Below are 18,781 nucleotides of genomic sequence, written 5' to 3'. Positions count from 1 at the left end.
AAAATAGCCCCTAGGACATGAATGTTTAGAGCATGAAAAATTTTGATGAGTTTTCTGTGACAATGAAATTTATCATTTGAAGTTTTCGCAGCCAGTCATTAAGGTGTGGGTTAAATCCACAGTTTAACTGATTCACAAACATCATTTTTCATAGAACACTGAAATCACAATCTCATTTATCCTATTGTCTCGTTTTGCTCTATTTTTTTTAGTGAAATTATTTAACCTTTACCCTGCTAAATTTCTAACATGGACGGGTCTGTCATTCAGTTTGGGCAGTCACCACTTATTATTCAAAGGGTGTTCACTTAAAATTTACCGAATGAATAGGGAACAGTGCAGACCATGATCAGCGTGTACGGATGTGCAGGCTGATCATGGTCTGCACTGGTCGCAAAGGAAGATCGAATCACTTGCCGCCTGCAGGCTAAAGTTTAATGGGTGATAAATGACCTGAGGGTGCATAATTATTTCATTAAATGACCTTGAAACTTTTAAGCTGATGTTTATTTTTTTTTAAAGCAGCACTTCATAATTCAAACAGATTATTAGAAAGTAGCAATCCATCCTATTATAAATTAAGCAGTTGCAGTTTTATTGAAAATATGTAAATATTGTCAGAAATTGACCCAGGAAAACAGTGCTATTTTTTAGCACATTAAAACTAAAAGTGGAAATACCCAGAGTTTACAAGTGCCAGGAAAACATTCAGTATAGCATTATATGAAAGTGTATTAAATGAAACATAAGGTATTATCAGTATCTTATGTAAGACTTGTTAAAAAATCCCAGGGGAACTCCGTGGCCGAGTGGTTAAGGTCGCTGACTTCAAATCACTTGCCCCTCATCGATGTGGGTTCGAGCCTTACTCGGGGCGTTCAATTCTTCATGTGAGGAAGCCATCCAGCTGGCCTACGGAAGGTCAGTGGTTCTACCCAGGTGCCCGCTCGTGATGAAATAATGCACATAGGGGCACCTGGGGTCTTCCTCCACTATTAAAGCTGGAAAGTCACCATATGACCTATCACGTGTCGGTGCGACGTTAAATCCAAAAAAAAAAAAAAAATAAATAAATAAATCCAAGCAAAAAAAAAAAAATGTTAAAAAATCTTTTGAATTTTCATTTAGGTTAAGTTGCTTTTTTCTCCTCTTGGTTAAAGCAATTGTAATTTTCAAACCCAAACTAATTTACATAATGAACTAGACATATATTATTGGTAAGTATGTGTATATAGAGATTTTTGGAACTTGGTCAAATCGTTCAAATGGTCCTTTTTGATGCTGTCTAAAAGTGTCAGTATATGCCTCAGATGTTAGATATTTCTGTATTTGAGAACTGCAGACCTAGACACATTCAGTTTCAAAATGAATTTCATGTAGTTGATTCTACGGAAGCATGAAAGGGCCATCAGACACTAATACGTTTTATTAGGTTACAAGCGCAGAAAGGATTATCTACCGACTTCCCAAAAATTTTCAACTTACTGCAGTATACAGTGTATTACCTTGAATAAATATATGTTCAAAACACCTGAAGTATAAGCCACTAACTTAGTTGTTAGTAGGATTTTGCACAAATTTTGTTACAAGTGGTTTTCGTTGGTAACCATAATGGTTTAAACAAATTTTAATATAAAATTCCTAGTGTGCCTTGCAAAAAAATACTGTAAAGTGTTTTTTTCTCCTGTGCTTTAAGAAGTTAATGTTTGACTTTGTTTATTACCTTCTTTTTGTCAATATAAAACCTACAGCTTGAAAAACAACAGAATGTGCAGAAATACTACTACCTATATATATATATATATACGCAGCTGTAGGAAGAATAAAATAAATTAACATTTATGTGAGAATTCGAAAAGAGAAAGATTTTTTTTTTTGTTATAATAAAGTATATCATTATTTTGTTTACTGTTGTTTCAACTGGGAGAAAAGAACTTTAAAATGATATCAAAGGGATTTATAACACGATTTTCTTCTCTTCTCCTGCAAAAATGAAAAGCTGAAATATGGTGGGTCCTAAGGCATTTTCTCTTCATTTTCTTCTTAACTATGTAAAAACAATTGAAAACAAATGTAATTTTATGTTTACTTTAGTTGAATTCTTGACCCCCTCAGATAGTTAATTACTGTCATCTTCAACAATTGTTATGGATTTTACAAGTTTTTGTTTCCATGGTAACCAAATAAATTTGAGAACAAGAGCTTTATCTATGTAGGATAGTACACAATTTACTTAGAAAACAATGGATTTTTAGATGCTTTTGTTAAAATGAAGCATTTATGTGGAATTTACCTGGCGAGGTATGGCATCCGGAGAACGTCTCAGAAAAAAAGCGAGAATCACTCGAAAAACCTGTTTCATGTTGTTTCAGTTAAAGTAATCATGGTCTTTCAGGTTTTCATCCTTGTAGAAAATTAATCTGAAAATGATTATGACTGGAAAAACAATGTGGGTAAAAAAGCAACATTATCAAGCGAACAACATAATAATTTTGTACAGAGAAGTTAGTTTCTGTCAAATAATACTTGATCAGCGCATGTGGTAGAAAAGGAGAAAAATTGTTGGGGGTCCGCTTTATAGTAACACTGCAATCGTAATTGTTTTAACAAATTGCATAAGTGATATATGAATAGATAGTATATTTTGTTTTTCAGGCAGTGAAAAAATAATCAGGTCCTCAGTGGCCTAATTATACTTTATGAAGTGTGCACATTATGTGCACAAAATGATTTTTCATTGATAAGCCATGCACTTTTTGTGCACAAAATGATTTACATTGATCAGCCATTTTCTGTATGTGCACAAAATGATTTACATTGATCAGCCATTTTCGGTATGTGCACAAAATGATTTACATTGATCAGCCATTTTCGGTATGTTCACAAAATGATTTACATTGATCAACCATTTTCTTTATGTACACAAACTCATTAACATTCATCAGCCATTTTCTGTATGTGCACAAAATGATTCAAATTAATTGGCCATTTTCTGTATGTGCACAAAATGATTTAAATTAATCGGCCATTTTCTGTATGTGCACAAAATGATTTACATTCATCAGCCATTTTCCGTATGTGCACAAAATGATTTATATATTTATCAGCCATTTTCTGTATGTGCACAAAATGATTTATATATTTATCAGCCATTTTCTGTATGTGCACAAAATGATTATTTTTTGTATGTACGCAGAACCAGTAATATCTTTGTTTGTTCACTGAATATGTTTAAATCATCTAATAGCTATAGGGTATATCAGGATGATATTCACTGTGTGTGCATAGAATGGTTTACATTCACAAGGAAACATCATTGGCTCAAGCATCAGGTAGTCACCCTGATTGGGATGTGGAGGATTTGGTTAAGGTTAGGTAGGTTCAGACAAACATCCTTTTAAGGATAGGGTATTATTCCAGCGCAAGCCCATTGATTCACAGCAGGAATTGTTGATTGGAGTAACCTGTGAAAAGTTTTTCAAGAAAGTACTGTCTGTGAATAGTTGGATCACTTAGTGCTTTTGAGCTCACCTGAGCATGAAGTACTTTTAAGGTGAGCTATTGTGACTGCCTTATGTCAGTCATGGTGTGTTATCAACAGTTAGACTGTACAGTCAAACAGTCAAGAGGTCACAATTTCAGCAAAATCTCGATGAAACATGGTCAGACTCTCTGACAGTTCGTTGCTGGGCCATATGGGGGAAAAACTAGGTCAATTAGTAGAAACAATGAGGCAACATTTTCTTCTGATCTCAGAGTGTGTGTCTTTATGAAAACTAGTTCAAGTTTGAAACTGGTTTATTTGAGGTCAAAATCTTGGTTAATACTTCAAGTAATAGAAAACCTTGTTAACACTGAAGGCAATATTTTTTACCTGATCTTCATAAAACTTTGTCAGATTGTGTATTTTATACATGTACATCTTAATCAGGTTTAAACTAAAATTAGATCACTAGGTCACTAGGGTATATGACTGAATGTTTTTTGTACTCTATGGTGGCCAGGTTTTCTATATGATCTTAATAAATCTGTGTCAGAAGATTGTATCTATGAAATCTAGGCTAAGTCTGAAAAAGGACTGTCGGTCAGGAAGTAGGTCACTTGGTCAAATCAAGGAAAAGACTTGTTAACAATCTAGAGGCTACTTTATGTATTTGTTTGTCATACATTTTTAGCTCGACTATACGAAGTATAAGGAGAGCTATCCTACTCGCCCCGGCGTCGGCGTCTTCCGCGTCCCCACCTTGGTTAAAGTTTTGGTGCACTTTCTCTTTTTTCAACTTATCTCTGTAATTACTTGATGGATTTGATTCAAACTTGAAATACTTATTCCTCATCATCATCCACATCATCTGCCATAACTCTGGCACCAATATATCATGAATTATCCCCCTTTTCACTTAGATTTTCAGGTTAAAGTTTTGATGCACTTTCACTCTATCTCTGTTATTACTGAATGGATTTGATTCAAACTTAAAATAGTTGTTCAACATCATCACCCACATCATATGACACAAGGTGCATAACTCTGGCACAATTTTTCATGAATTATTCCCCTTTTTACTTAGAATTTCAGGTTAAAGTTTTATGCACTTTCACTCTATCTCTGTTATTACTGAATGGATCTGATTCAAACTTAAAATAGTTGTTCAACATCATTACCCTTATCATATGACACAAGGTGCATAACTCTGGGACCAATTTTTCATGAATTATTTCCCTTTTTACTTAGAATTTTAGGTTAAAGTTTTGATGCACTTTCACTCTGTCTCTGTTATTACTGAATGGATTTGATTCAAACTTAAAATAGTTGTTCAACATCATCAACCACACCATATGACGCAAGGTGCATAACTCTGGCACCAATTTTTCATTAATTATGTCTCCCCCAGGAGACATATTGTTTTTGCCCTGTCCGTCCGTTCGTCTGCAGGCCTTTTTTTCATCAATTTGGGAATGCCACCGACACCGGTGGAATTGGGAAAATGTTCTCGGAAATTATCTTAATGGGACAATTTGCAAATTGCCAAAATCTACATAAATGCGTTTTTGTGTGAAATGTTAATGAATTGCATTTCAGTAATTGTTCAACTGTATTATAATTTACCTAAATATACATACAAATTAGCAAACTATCTTAAAACAGCAAAACCCTTAAAAGGTATAATCATTTGGGAATTTTAAATTCAACTTTGGGAAAAAAACATACTTTTTGGCATTGGGATTACCTCCTTTTACCGGAGGTAGATTTATAGGGAAAAAAGCCCTGGTTTGTCCGTCCGTATGTCACACTTCATTTCCGAGCAATAACTGGAGAACCATTTGACCTAGAACTTTCAAACTTTATAGGGTTGTAGGGCTGCTGGAGTAGACGACCCCTATTGTTTTTGGGGTGACTCTGTCAAAGGTCAAGGTCACAGGGGCCTGAACATTGAAAACCATTTCCGATCAATAACTAGAGAACCACTTGACCCAGAATGTTGAAACTTCATAGGATGATTGGTCATGAAGAGAAGATGACCCCTATTGATTTTGGGGTCACTCTGTCAAAGGTCAAGGTCACAGGGGCCTGAACATTGAAAACCATTTCCGATCAATAACTAGAGAACCACTTGACCCAGAATGTTGAAACTTAATAGGATGATTGGTCATGAAGAGTAGATGACCCCTATTGATTTTGGAGTCACTCCGTCAAAGGTCAAGGTCACAGGGGCCTGAACATTGAAAATGATTTCCGATCAATAACTTAAGAACCACTTGACCCAGAATGTTGAAACTTCATAGGATGATTGGTCATGAAGAGAAGATGACCCCTATTGATTTTGGGGTCACTCCGTCAAAGGTCAAGGTCACAGGGGCCTGAACATTGAAAACCATTTTCGATCAATAACTAGAGAACCACTTGACCCAGAATGTTGAAACTTAATAGGATGATTGGTCATGAAGAGTATGTGACCCCTAACGATTTTTGGGTCACTCCGTCAAAGGTCAAGGTCACAGGTGCCTGAACATTGAAAATGATTTCCGATCAATAACTAGAGAACCACTTGACCCAGAATGTTGAAACTTAATAGGATGATTGGTCATGAAGAGTAGATGACCCCTATTGATTTTGGGGTCACTCTGTCAAAGGTCAAGGTCACAGGGGCCTGAACATTGAAAACCATTTCCGATCAATAACTAGAGAACCACTTGACCCAGAATGTTGAAACTTCATAGGATGATTGTACATGCAAAGTAGATGACCCTTATGGATTTTGGGGTCATTCTGTTAAAGGTCAAGGTCACAGGGGCCTGAACATTGAAAAACATTTCCGATCAGTAACTTGAGAACCACTTAACCCGGAATGTTGAAACTTCATAGGATGATTGCTCATGCAGAGTAGATGACCCCTATCGATTTTGGGGTCACTCCGTTAAAGGTCAAGGTCACAGGGGCTTGAACCTTGATAACCATTACCGATCAATAACTTGAGAACCTCTTGATCCAGAATGTTGAAACTTCATAGGATAATTGAACATGCAGAGTAGATGACCCCTATTGATTTTTGGGTCAGTCTATTAAAGGTCAAGGTCACAGGGGCCTGGTCATGTGAAATCATTTCCGGAAAATAACTTGAGAACCACTTGACCTAGAATGTTGAAACTTAATAGGATGATCGGACATGCAGAGTAGATGACCCCTATTTATTTTGGGGTCACTTGATCAAAGGTCAAGGTCACAGGAGCCTGAACAGTGACTTGAGAACCACTAGGCCAGGAGTGTTGAAACTTAGCAGGATGACTGGACATGCCAAGTAGATGATCCCTATTGCAGCCAACCATCAGTGTCTCTTTGACTTTCACTCCTGACTCCTATTGACTTCCTGCCTATACCACTTTGCATTGGGGGAGACATGCGCTTTTTTGCAAAAGCATCTTCTAGTTATTCCCCCTTTTTATGCCCCCGAAGGGAGGCATATAGTTTTTGAACCGTCTGTCTGTCTGTCAGTCTGTCGGTCTGTCAGTCTGTCCGCATTTTTCGTGTCCGGTCCATATCTTTGTAATCGATGGATGGATTTTCAAATAACTTGGCATGAATGTGTACCACAGTAAGACGACGTGTCGCGCGCAAGACCCAGGTCCGTAGCTCAAAGGTCAAGGTCACACTTAGACATTAAAGGATAGTGCATTGATGGGCGTGTCCGGTCCATATCTTTGTCATCGATGGATGGATTTTCAAATAACTTGGCATGAATGTGTACCACAGTAAGACGACGTGTCGCGCGCAAGACCCAGGTCCGTAGCTCAAAGGTCAAGGTCACACTTAGACATTAAAGGTTATTGCATTGATGGGCGTGTCCGGTCCATATCTTTGTCATCGATGGATGAATTTTCAAATAACTTGGCATGAATGTGTACCACAGTAAGACGACGTGTCATGCGCAAGACCCAGGTCCATATCTCAAAGGTCAAGGTCACACTTAGACATTAAGGGATAGTGCATTGATGGGCGTGTCCGGTCCATATCTTTGTCATCGATGGATGGATTTTCAAATAACTTGGCATGAATGTGTACCACAGTAAGACGACGTGTCGTGCGCAAGACCCAGGTCCGTATCTCAAAGGTCAAGGTCACACTTAGACATTAAGGGATAGTGCATTGATGGGCGTGTCCGGTCCATATCTTTGTCATCGATGGATGGATTTTCAAATAACTTGGCATGAATGTGTACCACAGTAAGACGACGTGTCATGCGCAAGACCCAGATCCGTAGCTCAAAGGTCAAGGTCACACTTAGATGTTAAAGGTCTTTTTTCATGATAGTGCATTGATGGGCGTGTCCGGTCCATATCTTTGTCATTCATGCATGCATTTTAAAATAACTACGCATAAATGTGTGACACAGTAAGACGACGTGTCACGCGCAAGACCCAGCTCTGTAGGTCAAAGGTCCTAAACTCGAACATCGCCCATAACTATTCATTTAAAGTGCCATCGAGGGCATGTGTCATCCTATGGAGACAGCTCTTGTTACTTAGAATTTTATGTCAAAGTTTTGATGCACTTTCACTCTATCTCTGTTATTACTGAATGGATTTGATTCAAACTTAAAATAGTTGTTCAGCATCATCACCCACACTATATGACACAAGCTGCATAACTCTGGCACCAATATTTAATGAATTATGCCCCTTTTTGCTTAGGATATACTTATATAGTGTTTTGATACATTTTATCTTTACCTCTCTTATTACTTTAAGTTGATACTTTTGACATAGACTCAGACTATTGTGCAATATCTTCATCCACAATTGGAGTCATTAAACACTCCAGTGACAGCTCTAGTTTCCTCAGATGTGCCCAGTTTCACTATCCAGCATCGAAATAGTCGAGGGCGCTGTCTCCTGTTACAGCTCTTGTTGTCAGAATGTATCTATGAACTTTAAGTCAGTTTCAATGAGGTCAGAAAGTAGGTCACTATAGAAACTATTAACACACTGGAGGTCTACACTTTCTTCTTCATTTTCATTCAATTTTATCAGAACATTTGGTTCTGTGAGATTCTGGTCAAGTTTGAGATGGATGATCGAAGATCAAAGAGTAGGTCAGGAGGTCAATTCATAGAAAAAAAACTTTGTTAATACTCAAGATGTCACATTTTCCACCCGATTGTCACGGGAATTATCAGAATGTTTGTCTGTTTAAAATTCGGATATATTTATAACTGAATAAAATACTATGTCACCAGGTCAAATCATTGAAATATACTTGATTTACATTAAACATGGTCAGAATGTTTGTTTTATTAATGAAAAACATGCCAAAATAGATACCAAGGTGTCTGGTGTAGAAGAACTGTGTAAGGTGAGTGATACAAGGCTTTCTGGGCACTCTTATTGTTGCTAATAGTCATGTCTATCCTTTAACATTATTTTAAGCGTTAGTGGGAGGAAATTGTTAAAAATCTGCTCTGAATATATCTGAAGACCTTATAGAGATGATTAAATTTGAAACTGTTAATGAAGGGATTGAGAATAAGATATGAAAACATGGAGGCTGCTATTACTGTTGCGCTAATTAGTTCCAAGTTTGAAGACTTTTAATTGTACTGCACTTTACCATCCTTCATTCCGTAAATACATCATTCTGTCATTAAATAACTCCATACTGTCTATTCCACTGGTACCTGCCATCTATCAGTGGGTTTTGAAATGTTCTCCATAATGAGACGGCATGTCAAACCAACTTCCAAAGACACCTACAAACCCATACTTCTCATTGCTGGTTGTCCATGTCCTGCAGGTGAGAGACTGAGGACCAGTTTGCTCCCTTTTGCATAATATTTTTGGTAATTTGTTGGGGTATCTCGCAAAGGTCATTCATGTTGATCACTTTTTATACACCGGTTTGAAAAACAGGACGTATTATGGGAATGCCCCTGGCGGGCGAGCGGGCGGTTGGATAGGCGGGCGGGCGGGCGGCGTCCACAGATAAAATGATAATTTAGTACCAAATTGGGAAAACAAATACAAATGGGCCTAAGAAGCGACAACGCTTAACATCTAATGATGTTCCGGGCTTCTACTCTACATGAACTACATGAACAGACTTTGTCTGGAGCATATCTTCATGCATGGAGGGATTTTGATGAAACTTGGTACAATAGTTCACCATCATGAGACAGAGTGTCGTGCGCAAGAACCAGGTCCCTAGGCCTAAGGTCAAGGTCACACTTATAGGTCAAAGTTCAAATTCAAGAATGACTTTGTCTGGAGCATATCTTCTTCATGCACGGAGGGATTTTGATGTAACTTAGCACAATTGTACACCATCATGAGACAGAGTGTGCAGGTCCCTTCTTTAGAATTACTTCCCTTTGTTGTTACTATAAATAGTTTATATTGTAACTTTTTCGTTACTAGTCGTAGGGAAAAACCGAGACCACTTTCCTGTAGTACAACATGCATGTTACACAATTTTGAGGTGTATTTTGACCTATCTCTACCTGGTAAGGATTTTTGTGTGGACTTGGAATTTTTTTTTTTTTTTTGGATTTTTTTTTTTAAGATTAACTTCCCTTAGTTGTTACTATAAATAACTGATATTGTAGCTTTTTATAATTGACCGTAAGGAAAAACAAAGATCACTTTTCTGTGGTACAACATAGATGTTACTTTCACATTTTAGGTGTATTTTAAGGTCTCTGCCTGGTAAGGATTTTTTTATTTTGTGGACATAGAAAAAAAAAGATTACAATAATTGCTATACAATCACAGAATTAAAATTCCATTTGCAAGTACAGGTGCTAGTGCAACGAAATTTGCTATGACGGGCGTATATTGTGACATTCTGGCACTCTTGTTACCTCTTGTTGCTTCACAGGACCCATATTTTAATGAATTTTTTTAGAGAAAAAAAGTTTTGCCTAAAAAGTGTAAATGGGTTACTTTCAGGTGTGTGACAGGATGAATCAGCTATGTAACATGATGCATTGTCACTATATATGATCTTCCAAGGGAGTGTGGTTGTGTGTTCCAGGGAAGTGTGGTTGTGTGAAGGAAATAGGAAGACTGGAGTAAACCCTATAGCCCCACATGTTTGATACTAAAAAGGCCAAGAATTGAACATTGGTCACACTGGTGAAAATCAAATATTACGGATGTGCTAATGACAAGACACACAAGATGCTGGGGAATTAGCTAAGGAATTGATGTATTATTAGTGGTTGCTAGCTATGGAGTGTTTCTGGTGGAAGAAAACAGAGAACCTTGAGAAAGCCTATCAGATTGTTATCTGTTCTTCAAACCGTGTTGAACCTCAGTCACGATGAACAGCAAAATGTACTATCCACTGTACTGATTGGACAAGCCAGAGGAACTGTAGGGACACCCCCTGAATTTTTTTTTCGGTTGAAATTGTCCAGCCGCCTTTGTTTTTATTCACTTGTTATGAGAGACATAAAGGACAACAAGTTGAAATAATGTTTTGTATATTTGATTTCCCTTGAAAATTGTGCCGGAACAAATTGCTTAGAAAAGTGAAACTTAGTCAGCTCTGAAACGATTATGAACTTTATGCTCTGCTGTCTCGATTTTACTTTATATTCATAACTACAGACTTTTGTGACTCCAATGTACATTATGAATAATTACTAAACAAATTTGATAAAAAGTTCTCCTAAAGCTTATATGACTCTTTTGAATTGCTTTGGCATTTTCGGTGGCATTTCAATTTCACGATGGAATTTTGCTACCCCATTTATTAATGTTGTATTAAAATTTGGCGTTTGATGTTTCATAATAGCCCTCGGTGAGGAATGGAATATTTAATGAACATCGCTGTCAAAACTGTTTTATACATTTTGATGTTTAATTCAGAAATTCTTAATATTTGAATCTGGTCCAAGTATTAATTCCGAGAGAATGGCAGAGTGCTTTTGTCTTTCTCTTGTACGTTTGATTTTATCACATTTCATTGCAGGGTAATTTTTTTTATCGTTTTCTCTGTTAATTTCTATTAGAGAGCATTAAAAATTATTATATTTGAGCACAAGAGGTTGTTGTGAAAAAGAAAATAACTGACCTTTCCGAAAAATAAAGTTAGCGCTTAAGCCTTTAATTTGTCTTCTTGCCCAATGTTTATTTCATTGCGTTTTTTTTTTTCTCTAGTAAATTTATTGTTTCTATTCAGATACAAAGTTTGAAGTGGTCTTGTAGTTATATCTGAAGGGTTTATGGGTGCCGATTAAGGATAAAGGTCGGAGGTTACAGTCCTGTCAGACGCGGGTCTTGTAACTGAGTAAAGACCGCTTGGTGAGTCGCCAGTTAGTTAAATGATGGTTATCGATTGCCTACCTGCCTGGTGCCCAGCATTAAAAATTGGGGAGTAATGTTATTCAATGTATATAGATGTCTCATAAGCCAACATGGTTGGCCTTTTAAGTAGAGATGGCACTATAATAAACAAAGTTTAATTTAACACTACTTTCTGAGAAGTTACAACATTTTTCTCAACACTGAATAAAATGTAAAATAAGTTGTATAATAATGAGCTAAGCTGAGCTGCAGAGATACAGGTGCAGGCACTGAACTAATTCTGAGAGTTCTAAATTCTACATTATATTATTATTTTGTTAAGACATGGCATACTTTTGAAAAAACTCTTCTAATCTACATGTATTGTACTCGGATCTCAAGAATATTATGACAAGATACTGATTGCTCGATTCAGCTAGGTAACATATTACTTCAATTTCGGTAATAACTTGAGTTGCGATTTTATGAAGAAATGTGGATTTCTGTAATTAAATCATAGGGAAAAAAACACACACAAGAGTTCTAGCAAAATGTATGTGTGATATACAAACGATTATTGCTACAATAATGATGCAAGGAGGGATTTTACACTCCCAGAACAGCGAAAGCAGCATGTGCTGTTGTGTTTACATCGTGTAAAACACCATATGATGTAACCTCCAGAGATTAATTACAATAAATCTTTGAAAATCACCTAACTGTTTAAAAGAGGCTTGAGATTGGCAGCATGGTAACTAATTGATGTTTAAGAGCTGCAAAATTTGGATATTTCTTTTCAATTACTTCAAACTTAATTTTATTAATTATTTTCTTGATTAATGTGCTTGTTAAGAGAATGTAAAGGTACCCTTTTGTCTGATTGAATTTATATTTTGGCATCACACTAGTTCTTTTAAGTTTCAGAGTAATGACTCTTTCCCTTTCTTTATTTTAATCAGGAGACTTTTTTTGAGCTGATTTAGAAAACTTCAAAGTATGTTGTTAAGTGTTTGGCTTATTGAGTTTGAACTTTGATTGTTAATTCCATGTAAGAATTTAGCAGTTATTATAACTGGGCCTATTTAGTGTAGCCTTTCGCAGAGGAAAGAGTCGTTGAATTTTGAAGGTTTTAAAGGGAGTTTGCTTGGAAGGTTACTAATTGGAAACTGAGGTTCATATTATATTTTGAAGTCTCAAAGTACTGTGAAATCGTTAACCTTTAGCCTGCTGGGGGCAAGTGATTCTGCCTTTGCGACCAGTGCAGACCCAAGATCAGCTTGCTCATCATTCTGTGCACATTCAATGAACACCGTTAGAATAATATGTGGTACTGCTCAAACTGAATGCTGGACAGGTCCATTTTAGAAATTTTGCAAGGTAAAGGTTAAAGAATGAACGATCATACTTGCTATACTGGAGAAATTTTTGATGTGGAAGACAGATCTTGAGCCTATATTAATTTTGTGAGCCTTTGGAAGATATAAGTTATAACATGTCACTCCTCAAATTGAGGTCATTATAAACGTGTCTAAATGAAGCATATGGTGAACTATCCTACCCGCTCCAATGTCAGTGTCCTTCGTTAATTTGGTTAAAGTTTTCATGCACTTTCAGTTTACTGCTGTTATAACTTGATCTTAGAATAGTTGCCCATGTCATATGACACAAGGTCTGTAACTTTGGCACCAATATTTCATGAACTACGTCCCCTTAGTTGCAAGGTCTGTAACTTTGGCACCAATATTTCTTGAACTATGTCCCAACACCTCAGTGGAAAAAGTGGATAACTGCATTGACTTTAAGAAGGACTTACTCAGTTTTTGCTCCAAGGTGACGAATTATGTATCATCACCAACATCACATGACTCGAAGGCCATAACTTCAGTGAAAATATTTTATTAATTATGCCCTCTTTCTGCTTTCAATGTCTGGTTTAAGTTTTGATGCATTTCCGCTGTATCTCAGTTACAATGATATAATGGATTATCAATTACACTGTTATTTTGATTTAAAACTTTGAAATATTGTTCCATATCATCACCCACATCAAATGACACATGGTGCCTAACTTGCAAAAATATTCCATGAATAATGTCTCTTTTATACTTTTCTAATTCTGGATTATGTTTTGATGCTCTGTTATTACTAAAATTAATGGGTTTGATGCAAACTTAAGCTGCTGCCCATTCATCATCATCCTGATCAGGGAGCATTAATCAATCTATTATGCCCTGTTTCAGTGTCAAGCATTGAAATACGATAGATACTTGTGTATAATGCAAAGATTTTTATCCCCCCGGGACCACCCCCCGCCCCTCCCCAATTGGGGATGTGTATTATACACAGGTATAGGTGATTTTCCAACTTCGAAACAAGTTTGTTTACAATTTTCGCCATTCCGATAAAGGGAAACTACTCTCCGTGCTAATTGTCTAGGCTAAAAACTTGAGATTGCCATTACATTCTGTAATAGATAAGAGTGGTTTGCCTTAAACAAAATAAATTTTATATAAAATTTAATAGTATTTTGATGAAAGAAATATCAAAAGTCATAAGTGTTATGATACTAATTAAAGATTGAGTATTATTTTTAACTGAAATCAAACTGTGAACAAATAAACTGACAAGATTTGCCACTGGGAGACAATCAAAATCCCCTTGATCAAAATCCCCTCCACTGAAAAATGACAGGGTGTTACAAAATCCCCTTCATACTTTTGCAGGGGGAATCATAATCCCCTCTGTGATTTTTACTTATTTCATCAAATTCAAATACAACTATATACAACTTAAAAGTCTATTGCATAAATCACGTAAATACAACGCCTTTAGAAAACATAATATAATTTGGAGCACTGATCTCTATATATCTATAATGTTAATCACAGAGGGGATTATTATACCCCCTGCAAATGTGTGAAGGGGATTTTGTAACACCCAGTCATTTTTCAGTGGAGGGGATTTTGATCAAGGGGATTTTGATATACACTCGGATAATTACTGGCCATTTGATCTATTGTAACAAAAGACGATCACACCTTTTGTATAAATTGAGAAGCTAATGACATTTTGAAAGATGACATTCCATAACATTGAAAACAATTGCTTTCTGTTTATTCATAAAAATATTTAGATAAAAGAAATTAAACAACAAATCTATAACAATATTTTATTGTTTTTATTTTCAAGAAAACAAAAATAGATAGTACAGCGAAACCGATTACGCTCTTCGCCATGGAGGTAAAATTTGTGACCGGTGTCAATGTAAAGTTCTCTGCTTTCTTTTTCAGTCTGTCTCAAAATTGGCCAAAAATGTTTTTCCTCCTAGGATTATGCACTAAAATCAGGGGTGCATATTATACATGGGTATCTATGGTAATCCAGTAGGCTGTCTCCACTGAGAGAGCTTGCTATTCTGAACTTCATAGTCATAGTCTCTAAGCTAACTTGGGACTGGAAAATTATTAAGAGCTTTTAATATGGTAGAAGTTTGGAAGAGTCACATTCTTAAAGATAAAGCTTTCAGACCAGTATTATCATGTGGTATGACTGAGGGTACAGTTTTGGTAACTGAGCAACTAACTTCTTTTAGCTCTATTGTGTCAGTTTTTGAAAGATAAAGTGTTTTCTCGATCTGAACTTTATTGTGTCATAGTCTGGAAGATAGAACTTCGTTATTGAGCTCTTAATTTGTAACTTAACCTCCAGTTTGTTATTTTACATACGCCTGCATTTTCAGGACAGTCCATTGAATTGCATGCATGGTGTTCCTCATTGATTGACCATACTTTACTTATTGGTTATCTTTCAGCTGACAAATTTTAGGCATGTTGTCTCGAAATGCATTAAAATTGAGGGATCAAACTCGCAGCGTCTTAATTAGCAGTCCTTGGAAGTCCCGTAACTGAGCTCCTAGTACATGCCAGTTTGCAGTTGTTTCTGGTTAAGGTGGGTGACTCAGAGACAATCTGGGGGTCTTGTGCTGTATTTCATTCAGATTTCTATCCGTTCATCCCTGGCAGAGATTCGTGCACGCTGTATAACCATGATGAGCCCCAGCAGCCGTTTATTATAAGACGAGTAAATTCTCGGAATTAAGTGCTGAAAAAATTCTAATGTCTAATTCGTGGAATCTTAAACATTTAAATGCAATATATTCATCATCTTGAAATTAAATTACACGATCTTATGAGGAGATAAAGGAATTAAAATGAAAAATGAGATTCAATATTAACGCTTTTAATCAGTAAATTTAGCACATAGCTTTGATGTTATAATATTATTTTAAGTAATAAACACTAAGATATCTCGGTCGTTTTGAACATTTTGAAAAAGAATCTCTACAATTTTCGTCTGAAATGTGTTTATAAACATAATTCGTAATAATACTTAATTAGAATGTAGTTCCTAAGAAGAACTGGCGTACTCGTAAAGTACAAATCATTTTTTTCAATGCATTAGATCTCTTGAGTCTGTAAACACAAGTATTTGAAGATTTGTATGTCTTTAATTTAGCAATTTACTCTCAAAAGAAATGATTTAGGGGTGGGGAGATATTCAGAATTATAGTGCCATAAGCCTAGGCGCTTATGAAAATCACAGTTTCATACTGAAAGTTTTAAAGAAAGAAAGGTTTTCATGGCTCTAGCCCGTCTTTAATAACTCATTTAAATGATTCATTTCTTTAAGTGATTAATGTTTGCAATGAAAGAAGTTTAAAGGAATTATATATTTTGTACCTGTGTAAGACGCCCCTCCGAGAATTTTGATGCCGATCAAAGCCTTGGAAATTTTTACACTGTTAATTCGAAATGCAACTTTGGTCTAATTGCCAAAACATATGTAGTGCAAATTTTCACTTTTAACTTAGCATTTCTAAATATTTTGTGTGTGGTCATAATATTTTACAGTTAAGTTTATTGGCACGAGAATTTTGGGAAAATTGTGTGTGTTAAATTCATGTCATACTTCATTGATATTACTTTCACATTTTATTAAGTTTACAGTGCAACCTCTCCAAAGCGAACACTTGGGACACTTAGCCCTTATCAAGCTGGACACGATTATTTCTGCCTTTGCGACCAGTGTAGATCATGATCAGCCTGCACATCCAGTCTGATTATGATCTGCACTGTTCGCTATTCAGCCAGTATCTCCTTCATAAACACCCCTTTTAACAGTTAATGGTACTGTTCAAATTTAAAGAAGGACAAGTTCATTATAGAAATTTAGCAGAGTAAGGGTTAAGCTTGTACAAAGTTTGTTGTTCTCGGGAGATTGATTTACTAGAAACATTATAATTTAGGGAAAGAAAATTGTTGTATGCCAAACGAGTGTATATCAAAATCCCCTTGATCAAAATCCCCTCCACTGAAAAATGACTGGGTGTTACAAAATCCCCTTCACACATTTGCAAGGGGTATCATAATCCCCTCTGTGATTAACATTATAGATATATAGATATTAGTGCTACAAATTATATTATGTTTGCTAAAGGCATTTTATTTACATGCTTTATGCAATAGACTTTTAAGTTGTATATAGTTGTATTTGAACTTGATGAAATAAGTAAAAATCACAGAGGGGATTATGATACCCCCTGCAAAAGTATGAAGGGGATTTTGTAACACCCTGTCATTTTTCAGTGGAGGGGATTTTGATCAAGGGGATTTTGATTGTCTCCCATGCCAAACACAGTAAATTGTTAACTGCACATCCGACAGTCTGATGATGATCTGCACTGTTTGCCATTCAGTTAGTATCTTTTTAAGCCCCCCTTATAACAGTTAATGGTACTGTCCAAAGTGAAAGATGGACAAGTTCATTATACAGATTTAGAGTAATATTTAACTGGAATTGACAAGATGATTTCTGTCATTTAAAGTTGTATTAAAACAACAATCTGGCCAGTGGGAGGAAGGGTTACATAATTATTTAGATCCTAGCACATGTATTTATATATGGGACTGAAATCCCAACTGTTATTTTGTAATGGCCTTATCAAATTTATTCTTAAAAATTTGCCTAATTGGATGACAGTCTAACTATTGTTTTATAAAGGCCTAATTAGTTTTAGTCTTTGCATGATGTTGCAGTAATTGACACAGCTGTAATTATGCAAAAAATGACTGCACACCGTTTTTTTCTCGGCAGGCTTAACAAGACCAGGCATTACTGCTGCTTGTGTTATTAACGTCAATTGTTCGAGACGTTTAATTTTGTTGATTAAATATCAGATTATTCTGTTCCGGCAAAGTTTGCCAGAAATGACATATTTATTTCAACCATTATGTCAAATAGAATTTTGTGTTTTCTTGCTTTTAGAATCAAAATGGCAGTGGTGCGGAAAACTGAAAAGCAACTTATTGCTTCTATCGCCTATTTTACAATATTACTGAAAGTACTGTGATTGTTTTCGAGTATGACAAGAATATCGAAATTGGCACGTACTCATAGTCATAATAAATTGTTACATAATAATTAACATTCTATAAAGCACTAAATAGCATTTGGAAAATATTATATCCACATAGCAAAATGTGTTTGAACTCTTGAAAATTATTGCCGTCTTCAAGAAAATTTATGCCGGAAAATTGTTTTGGCATATTTTATATGAGCACATATGACATCCATTATTATACTGTTAACAAAGCTTTAGAAGTTTTAACATAAAACATCGAGAAATCTTGAAAATACGACTCGACTTTAAGAACAAATGCATCTCATCTCCTTTGTTTCGATTCGTTTTATGGATGTTTTACTGGTAAATTTGTAACAGGATTTAGTATTCAGGTTTTTTTTTAGTAGATGCTTTTCAAAATTGGCTTGACATTAAATCTACCGCTTGAAGATTTTGTCTCGAAGGCATTTCTTCAAAACCGAGCATCATTGAGTTTTTTTTTCTGTCAGATTTCCATTCAGCTGTTGCAAATTTCAAATAAAAGACAAATTGCATTCATTGTGATTTGGTGAAATTTTCTTACCGACTGTATACATTCATATT

The 18,781-nt window shown here is 35.8% G+C and overlaps 1 protein-coding gene across 13 annotated transcripts in view; it reads left to right on the top strand.

The window, feature by feature from the left end:
* The window catches only part of LOC123524155 (caspase activity and apoptosis inhibitor 1-like), a 179,842-nt gene that overhangs the window by 31,038 nt on the left and 130,023 nt on the right, over positions 1-18,781 (top strand). The window lies entirely within an intron of this gene.

Source organism: Mercenaria mercenaria, chromosome 3 (assembly GCF_021730395.1).
Source record: "Mercenaria mercenaria strain notata chromosome 3, MADL_Memer_1, whole genome shotgun sequence".
NCBI classification, from domain to species: domain Eukaryota; kingdom Metazoa; phylum Mollusca; class Bivalvia; order Venerida; family Veneridae; genus Mercenaria; species Mercenaria mercenaria.
This window is presented reverse-complemented; position numbering and strand designations above follow the sequence as displayed.